Source organism: Marmota monax, unplaced genomic scaffold (assembly GCF_021218885.2).
Source record: "Marmota monax isolate L192 unplaced genomic scaffold, Marmota_monax_Labrador192_F-V1.1 WCK01_AAM20220418_F8-fsc00056, whole genome shotgun sequence".
NCBI classification, from domain to species: domain Eukaryota; kingdom Metazoa; phylum Chordata; class Mammalia; order Rodentia; family Sciuridae; genus Marmota; species Marmota monax.
In genome coordinates this window covers 9,772,284-9,780,402 of record NW_026695212.1, presented here as the reverse complement: position 1 = coordinate 9,780,402, position 8,119 = coordinate 9,772,284, and positions in this window count along the sequence as shown.

The window sequence follows — 8,119 nt, the reverse complement described above, 5'->3', positions numbered from 1 at the left end:
TGATTATATGTTTAGAGCCTGTACACATTTACTCATGTTGTTTCTTACTCCAGAAATGTACTTTTTTCACCAAATCTGCATTTTAAAATTATCTGAATTTTTAATAGCCCACTTAGCTAAATTTTCCTGCCTGAAGTGCTCTTTAAAGTCCTCAATTAAAACTAATTGATTTAGTCAATAATCAATTAGTTATTTATATAGCAACTTTAATTTGTGATTTCATTTTTTCATCCTTACTCGATTCTCTTTTCAGTAGTCATTATAGTGACTTGAGAACAGAGATATTTTTCATGTTCCTAAAATGCCAAGAACACTAAGTACACTTTATTTGTAGGGCTATGTTACAAGACTCCCAATGGATTTCTAAAATTGAAGATGGTATTACATCCTGTATATTCTTTTTATTTCCCTACACATATATGTTTAAAGTTTAATTTTTAAATTAAGTAGAATCATATGTTAACAACAATTATAAAAATATACTTTATTAAACTCTTAAAACTTTAAAGTTATTTATTTGTAAACCTTTTTATTTAATATTTTCATACAACTATGGGTAAGTGAAACTACAGAAAGTGAAACCATGGACAAGGATAAATAACTGAATAAAAATTAATAAATGTTAGATTGAATGTACAGACATAATATGAAGTATTAGTCAAAATTCCAAAACTTTGATTTCTGTTTTTTTATTCTTTGCTTGTTTGCTTAATAAAGAATTTTCAACAGCATAGTTATTATTTGCATACCATACCTTTTATCTATTTTATGTATAGAGTTTAATGATTTCAATAAATTTATACAATTATGCAGTGATCATTGCCATGCAGTTTTTAAATTCTGTCATAATTGTCCTCAATTTTCCTGTACTTTCTTGCACCTGTTTCAGTGAATCTTAATTCATTCACACGGCTAGCTCCAGATAGCTTGTATTAGGGTTCTCTAGAGGAACAGGATCAACAGGAAGTGTAATTATAAAAACGGTATTTATTAGTTTGGCTTATGCAACCAACCAGAAGCTGCATAGTCTACAATGGCTATCTACAGGCTGTAGAGCTGGAAGAATCAGTAGCTGCCCAGTCCAAGAAGCTGAAGCCTCAGAATAAGAGGGATCAATGTTGCTACCCTAGTCTGAGACCTAATTACACTGAAATACCTGTGGTTGTTCCAAAGATCTGTGAGACTGCATTAACTTTCTTTAAATCTTTTAACTTTGTCCTTTGGAATGGAGTCTTTGTGTTAATTATCATCAATTTCTTATTTTTTATCCTCTGTCTTAAATCTGTAGATCAGTTCAACTATTGAAATTTTATTGTAGTTATTGTAATTTTCATCTCTAGCATTTCCATTTGTTATATTTTGTATTTTTTATTTCTCTTTTGAGGCTCCCTGTTTTACTCCTATTGTTATCATTCTTCCTGCCAAGTATTGAAACTTATTTTTCTTCCGTTTTTTTTTTTTTTTTTTTTTTGGCATGATTATAATAATGGTTTTCAAGTCTTTATTTGTTAGAGCCAGTATACAGATACTTGAAACTGTACAAATTATATGTTATGAATTGTTTTCCTCAGCAATTGTTGCATATCCTTTTTTTATGTATCTAGAAATTTTGTTTACAAACTGTATATTTTGGATGTTATATCCTAGGAAATTTGGATTCTTATATATTTTTCTGAAAATTCTCTCACTCTTGTGATCTTAACAGGAATTAAATGATGTAGACAGCCTCTTTCAAGGTATGCACCTAAAAAGAGCTCTACTAACTTGTTTATTTTTCTTTTCTTTCTTTTCTCTTTTCTTCTTTGAGGAGGAGTGTCAGGAGATTTCAATAAATTCATTCATCATCCCTTAAAGAAGTATTGGTGCACCCCTTACTTCTGTCTTCATAGCTTATGGTTAGCCAATGATTCGTAAACCTCAGATTTGCAATGCTATCATCTTTAGCAGACCAAAGATATGTTGGCCTGGGGAAAAAATTCAAAGTGGCATTCAGTTCTCAATTTTTTTCTTGGTTTCTTTGTTTTTTTCCTCAGGAATCTCCTGGATTTCTCCACAACTAGCAGAGTTTACTAAATCAGCCAAGAATGTATGAAGAGTTTATATCGGCATCTGCATTTTTGTCACAATTCTAGATTTTCAGTCTAATTCTGGTTGTTTCTTCTCTCAAGCCACATTTGGCTTATATCTTTAACTGGGGGGAAATTTCCTAATGATTAAAACCTATTAGCTACATTGACTAGCAGAAGCCACAGGTTTTTGCTACTCTCTATACTTTCCAACTTTCAACTGTATCTCCCCTTTTTTGTCACAAAGTTACTAGGTTTTTCTGTTAGTCACAAAGAGCTAGAGCTATAATTTTCTCCATTTAAACTGGTGGGAATGTTGGAAACAGCTTTAACCAAAAATGTAGCAAGTGTGCCACCATCCTCACCCAACAATGTTGGAAATTTGAAGAATAATTTTGCTCAATTTGTTGTTCACCTTTGGTTGATTTCTAATCCTCTGAAAGAATTAAGACCTGGGGGTTGATTTTTCTAGTTGTTTTCTGCTTAGGTAGTCACGGAACCTCCTCATATCATTATTACTAGAACTTCTGATGGTATTTTTTTGTGTGTGTACAAATTCTACTAAAAATCAATACAGTCATAAGAAAAATGTAGAGAAGTGGGTTCCATCATCCCTTAGAGAAGTGCTAGTCTACACAAATGGTGGATTATAAACTAAATGATACCCAACAAGGTTATAAGCATGATTGGATTGTATACATGAACAATGCAATGATACACTGTTAGAGGTAAATGATTACATGTGTGATAAAATATACTCCTATGGTAAAAAATACATGTAGAAAACGTTTGAACAAGTGACTAAATGAAATCTTACATCAAATCAGAGCAAAGTTGTAAGTAGAAATCATGTTGAAAGCACACTAGTTGTCACACTGTGATCAAGAACAAATGTAAAAAAAAAAGAATTCTGCTAATTCTAAAAGGAAATCATCAAAATAAATCAATTACTGCAAAATTTGATATATACTGTAAAATTTATAAGTGCAGTTTCTTACACAAGAGGACTTACTGTTAAATGGTATAAAAAAGTACCATGTATTTTGCTAATTATGTTGTACTTGATGCTGTCATAAAATGAACAGCATTATTTGAAGAAAACAGACAAATATTTGATTCAAATGAGTATACTGTTGCAATTTAACATCTCTGTGAGATGTTAAATCTAATCATCTAATATGATTCTTAGATTGGAAAATCTTCAAAATAATTGTTCTTTTAATCTTAAAGTTCATATTAAATTTAAATATTATTATGTATGTTTTATTTCTTTCATGAGAGAATTCATAACACACTGATTTCTCCAATCCAGTGCCTGAATGTGCCAATTTAACTTAACTTTTATCCCTGCATTCTCTCTATATTACTCAGGGTTACAGATTCCATCTGTGACACAAATATGGGCTTAGTAATTAATAATTGCAATTAACCTTCATTTGGAAGCCTGTTGCAATCTATTATTTTTAGCATATCAGAATCTGACAAGTTACTTAACTATTCTGGCCTCAATCTCAAGAAATATATGATTCATAATATTTAGTTAACATTTTTTTAAGAACAGAGAAGTAAAACAAAATTTTAATTGGCCAAATGTATAAGATACTATTAAATTCATCTTTGCTATTTTGTTGAAGAAAGGAAGTAACAACATGCTGTTAAACCAAAGGAACAAATCAAATCAATCATTTAATATAAAATGGCATTTTTTATCTGCTAAAATGGAAAAGGAAGATTAAAACATTTTCTCTCATTTCAAATACTGTACCTCAAAACCTGTAACATAAATTGTCATTTGAGAGACCACTTATTTTTCAAGCACTCAGGAAAAAAAAAAAGGAAAAATGTAGTATCACATACCTTCCAGACATATGATTGCATAAATCTGAAATATCTGATTATCAAATTGAGAGAGAATAAGATAGAGTTTAAAATACCTAAAAGACTATTTTTGTTCCCATTGGAAACTGTCTGGTATAATAAAGCCCCTCAGAGAAAAGATTTGACCTTGGAAGTAGACTGGATTATGTGTTAAGAAGATTGTTCCCCAGAATGTATTCTATTCAAGTATCTTTGTTGAACTTCTGTGCTATATGAGTGACCAGTTACATCGGACTTGACTGTCATGAGTGAGAATTTGTATAAAGAAATTGACTTTGATACAGACTCACCATTTACAGGAATACCATGTTCAAGTCTATTCAGAAAGAAGACATAAATTTAAAGATACAGCTGAAGGAAAATTTGATCCATTTGAGTTGGAATAAACACAATATTTACTTTAACTGTCAAGTAAGGCATTTGGAAAGGTATATACCAGCTAAAAAAGGAATCTAGAGGAGAAACATCTCAAGGGAGATTTAAGAGAAAAAAATACAGTTTGGGGAAAATCAGCAGCTTTGACAATATGTGAGTCAATTTTAAATAAATAAAATCTAGGAAGTTCTTTGCACTTAAATTTGCTAGAGGAGCAATTAATTAATCAGATTCTAAATTTAATTATTTCTAGTATATCTATCTCAACGATATTCTGTACAAAAAGTTCACAAAAGAGTAAGGTGATAAGGAGGGTCAACTTATGGTCTTGTAAAGGACAAATGCTTCAAAGAGATGTGTTCAACTAAGAAAAGGGAACCATAATGTAAAAATAAATGCAATTTCATAGTACTTCTCCCTCCATAATTTAACTTTTGATAAAAGCTCATGGAAAGTCTTTGTTTGCATTGCAAGGAACATACTTCTAAGTATCTTAAAGTGCATTTTACCAGTTTTTTGTCACAATTATAATGATTGGAAAAACAATTTCAAAAAACTGTGAATCTTGAGAATCTTCATTTTGAATAGTGAATCAGGATGAAGATAGTTGGTAAGTAAAGTGGACAATAAATAACTCCAAATATAATGCTAAAGGATATCAGGGGAATGTGTTTGCAGCATTTCTGTGTATATTTTGAATCTGCAGCGGTGACAGCAGGTATTGACAGCTGGCTGGTGTAATGTAACACCTGTTAATAAGCTACAGTGCCTGGGAAGACTCTAGGATAGTTATTAAAGAATTTATATAAATTTGTTTTTGATTTAGCAGTTCTTAGTTAAGTTCAGAATGTTCTGTAAATCTATAGTTGGCTCAGTGACATTTTGAATGGTGAAATTTTGTTTTATCCCAGGAAAGATTTGCACATGGGAAAGGAAATTTACATTGAGATTTGGCTTTCAGGTTTGCAAAGTCTCAGTATTGTAAATTATAATTCAATATGCATGTCTTATAAAAGCAAAAGTTCCTAAGTAGGCAAGTCCTTGATTAAAGTTATTGGTCTTCAGTGTCTTCCTATTTTGCCTCACAGGGTTGCAAACCAAATTACTGCGGTAAGAAAAAAAAAGAGAGAGAGAGAAACAGCAAAAAGAAAAGGAAAATGTAATAGACTTTATCACTTCCAAACATAGCTCACTTCCAAACATAGCTATTCTTGGTCAGATGAAGTAGAAGTTTTCTAAGTAACAATTTATTTATATGTCTATGAATCTGATATTTTTCACAATGTTCCAGTTTCTAAGTGGCTTCATGTTTGTGCTGAACTATGACCTAATGAAAAGAGTGTTTACTTTGATATTCTTCTTTTTCTTTCTGTATTTGTATCCTGCATATTGGAAAATCTTATGTATTCCTCCAAATAGGATTATAAATTTGCCCCTTGAACAGAATAGACGCATTATAATATCTGCTAAATTGTATTTTTTGTTCTGTTGGTTTTCAAAGAATCATTCTGACAAAATTTGAAGTGCTGGTAGAGTATATAAATTCAACAGTTTATAAATAATTTCATTTTCAAAGGTAATCTGATAGAGGAGAAACATATGAATAAATTTGACACCAAGAGGCTAACTTGATATATAGAATAAAGAGACTTGTTTGAAACTAATCATGATATAATATAGACTTACACAATTAACATAATACAAATCCAAATAGATGGCTATGGGAATGCTTTAAAGAAAATAAGTTGAACATTATTTTTTAAATTTTATTTGTTATTTTTAGATTGTTATTTTAGTAGAGTAAATTATGACATATTTATGCAAGCATGGAATATATCTTATTCTAATTAGGATTTCAGTCTTGTGGTTATACATTTTATGGAGATTCATTGTGGTTTATTCATATATGTACATAGGAAATTTCTATCAAATCCATTCTACTGTCTTTCCTATTCCTCTCCCTGACTCTTCCCTTCATTCCCCTGTGTGTAATCCACTGAACTTCTATTCTTCCCCCTTCACATCCTTTGTTGTGTGTTATATATATATATATATATATATATATATATATATATATATATATATATATATAAAATCAGACATGATAATTTCCAGATCCATGCATTTATAGGCAAATGTCATAAAGTCATCTTAAATAAAAATAAAAAGGAACAATATTGCCAATATTTCTTTATTAATTTTAAAGTAATTTACTGGAAAAGAGAGCTATAGGCTAGTTGCAAGTGACTATCATTGTAGTGTTTGGATTCCATAATTTGAACCTAAAAATATGTTGTTTATTTAAGTTTTATTTGGATTTTAAAAATAGTACAATTTTACAGCTTTTGCTAAATTATAATTAATATATAAATTTTTCATATATTTAAAATACATAACAATGTGTTTGAACATATTCCATTGATAAGATCACCACAATGAAGGTAATAAGTGTATCTATTATCTCCAAAAGTTTCCATGCATCCTTTCTTTTGTGTGTGTGTGTGTGCGTGCGTGCGTGTGGTAGTAATAAGAATATTTAATGTAAGATCAACTCTTACCAAAGTTTTAAGAGCAACACAACATAGCTTCAATTTTTGACACTATTTTCTACACAGATCTGTAGACACTACATCTCCTGTAATTGAACCTTTATACCCACAGAACACCAGATTCCCACTTTCCCTCTCTCCATCCTCTGGCAACCTCCATTCTATGCTCTTCTTCTGCAAGTTTCGCAATATTAGATATCTCATATAAGTAGAAGGGTGCCTTGTTTGATCTCTTTTTCATTTATTATTATGTTTTCTAGATCAATCTTTGTCGCTAGAAATTGTAGAATTTCCTTCCTTTCCAGGACATTGTGAATAATGCTGCAATTTACATGAGAATTCAGATAACTTTATGATTCTGATTTCATGTCCTTTGCATATATATTCGGAAGTGGAACTGCTAGATCATACATAATTTTATTTTTAATTTTTTAAGGAAACATCATACTGTTTTCCATAAATGTATCATCATTTTACATTTCCACCAATAGTATACAAGGTTTACAATTTCTTCCTAATTTTGCCACCTTTTTTTTATCCTGTGTTTTGTTTTGTTTTTGATAATAACCATCCTAACAGGTTTGAGGTGATATCTCATAGTGATTTCAATTTACTTTTCCTGATAACTAATAGAGTTGAGCAATTTTATTATATATCTGTAAGTCATTTGTATGTGTCTTTGGAGAAATGTCTAGCCAAGTCCTTTGCCTATTTTTTAATCAGAACTTTTGTGGGGTGTTTTTTTTTTTGTTGTTGTTGTTGTCATCTTTATTTTTTCACTCATTGATTTGTAGGGTCCTATATATATTTGGAAATGAATACTTCATCAAATACATGGTTCAAAAATATTTTCCCCAATTTCTTAGGTTGGCTTTTCATTGGATTAATCTTTATTCTTTTGCTGTGCAGAAACTTTTTAGTTTGAAATGGTCTCATTGTCTATTTTTGGTTTTGCTGCTGTGTATTTGGTGTCATATTCATGAAATCATTGCCATGACCAATGGCATAAAGCATTTCCTTTTATTTTCTTCTAGGAGATGTATGGATTTTAGGAGAGCTGAGTTCAAGTACAATTAAATTATGAATCTTAATATCAATATGTTTGAGAAAGTAAAAGAACAACTATAATTTTACAGATATATTATGCTAATTATTACAGATAATAGAACAATATCTATATTTTTCTTCAATAATGTACTTTCGAAACTAATGAAGAAGAGTATTCATGGGGAATTTGTTCCAGACCTTTCT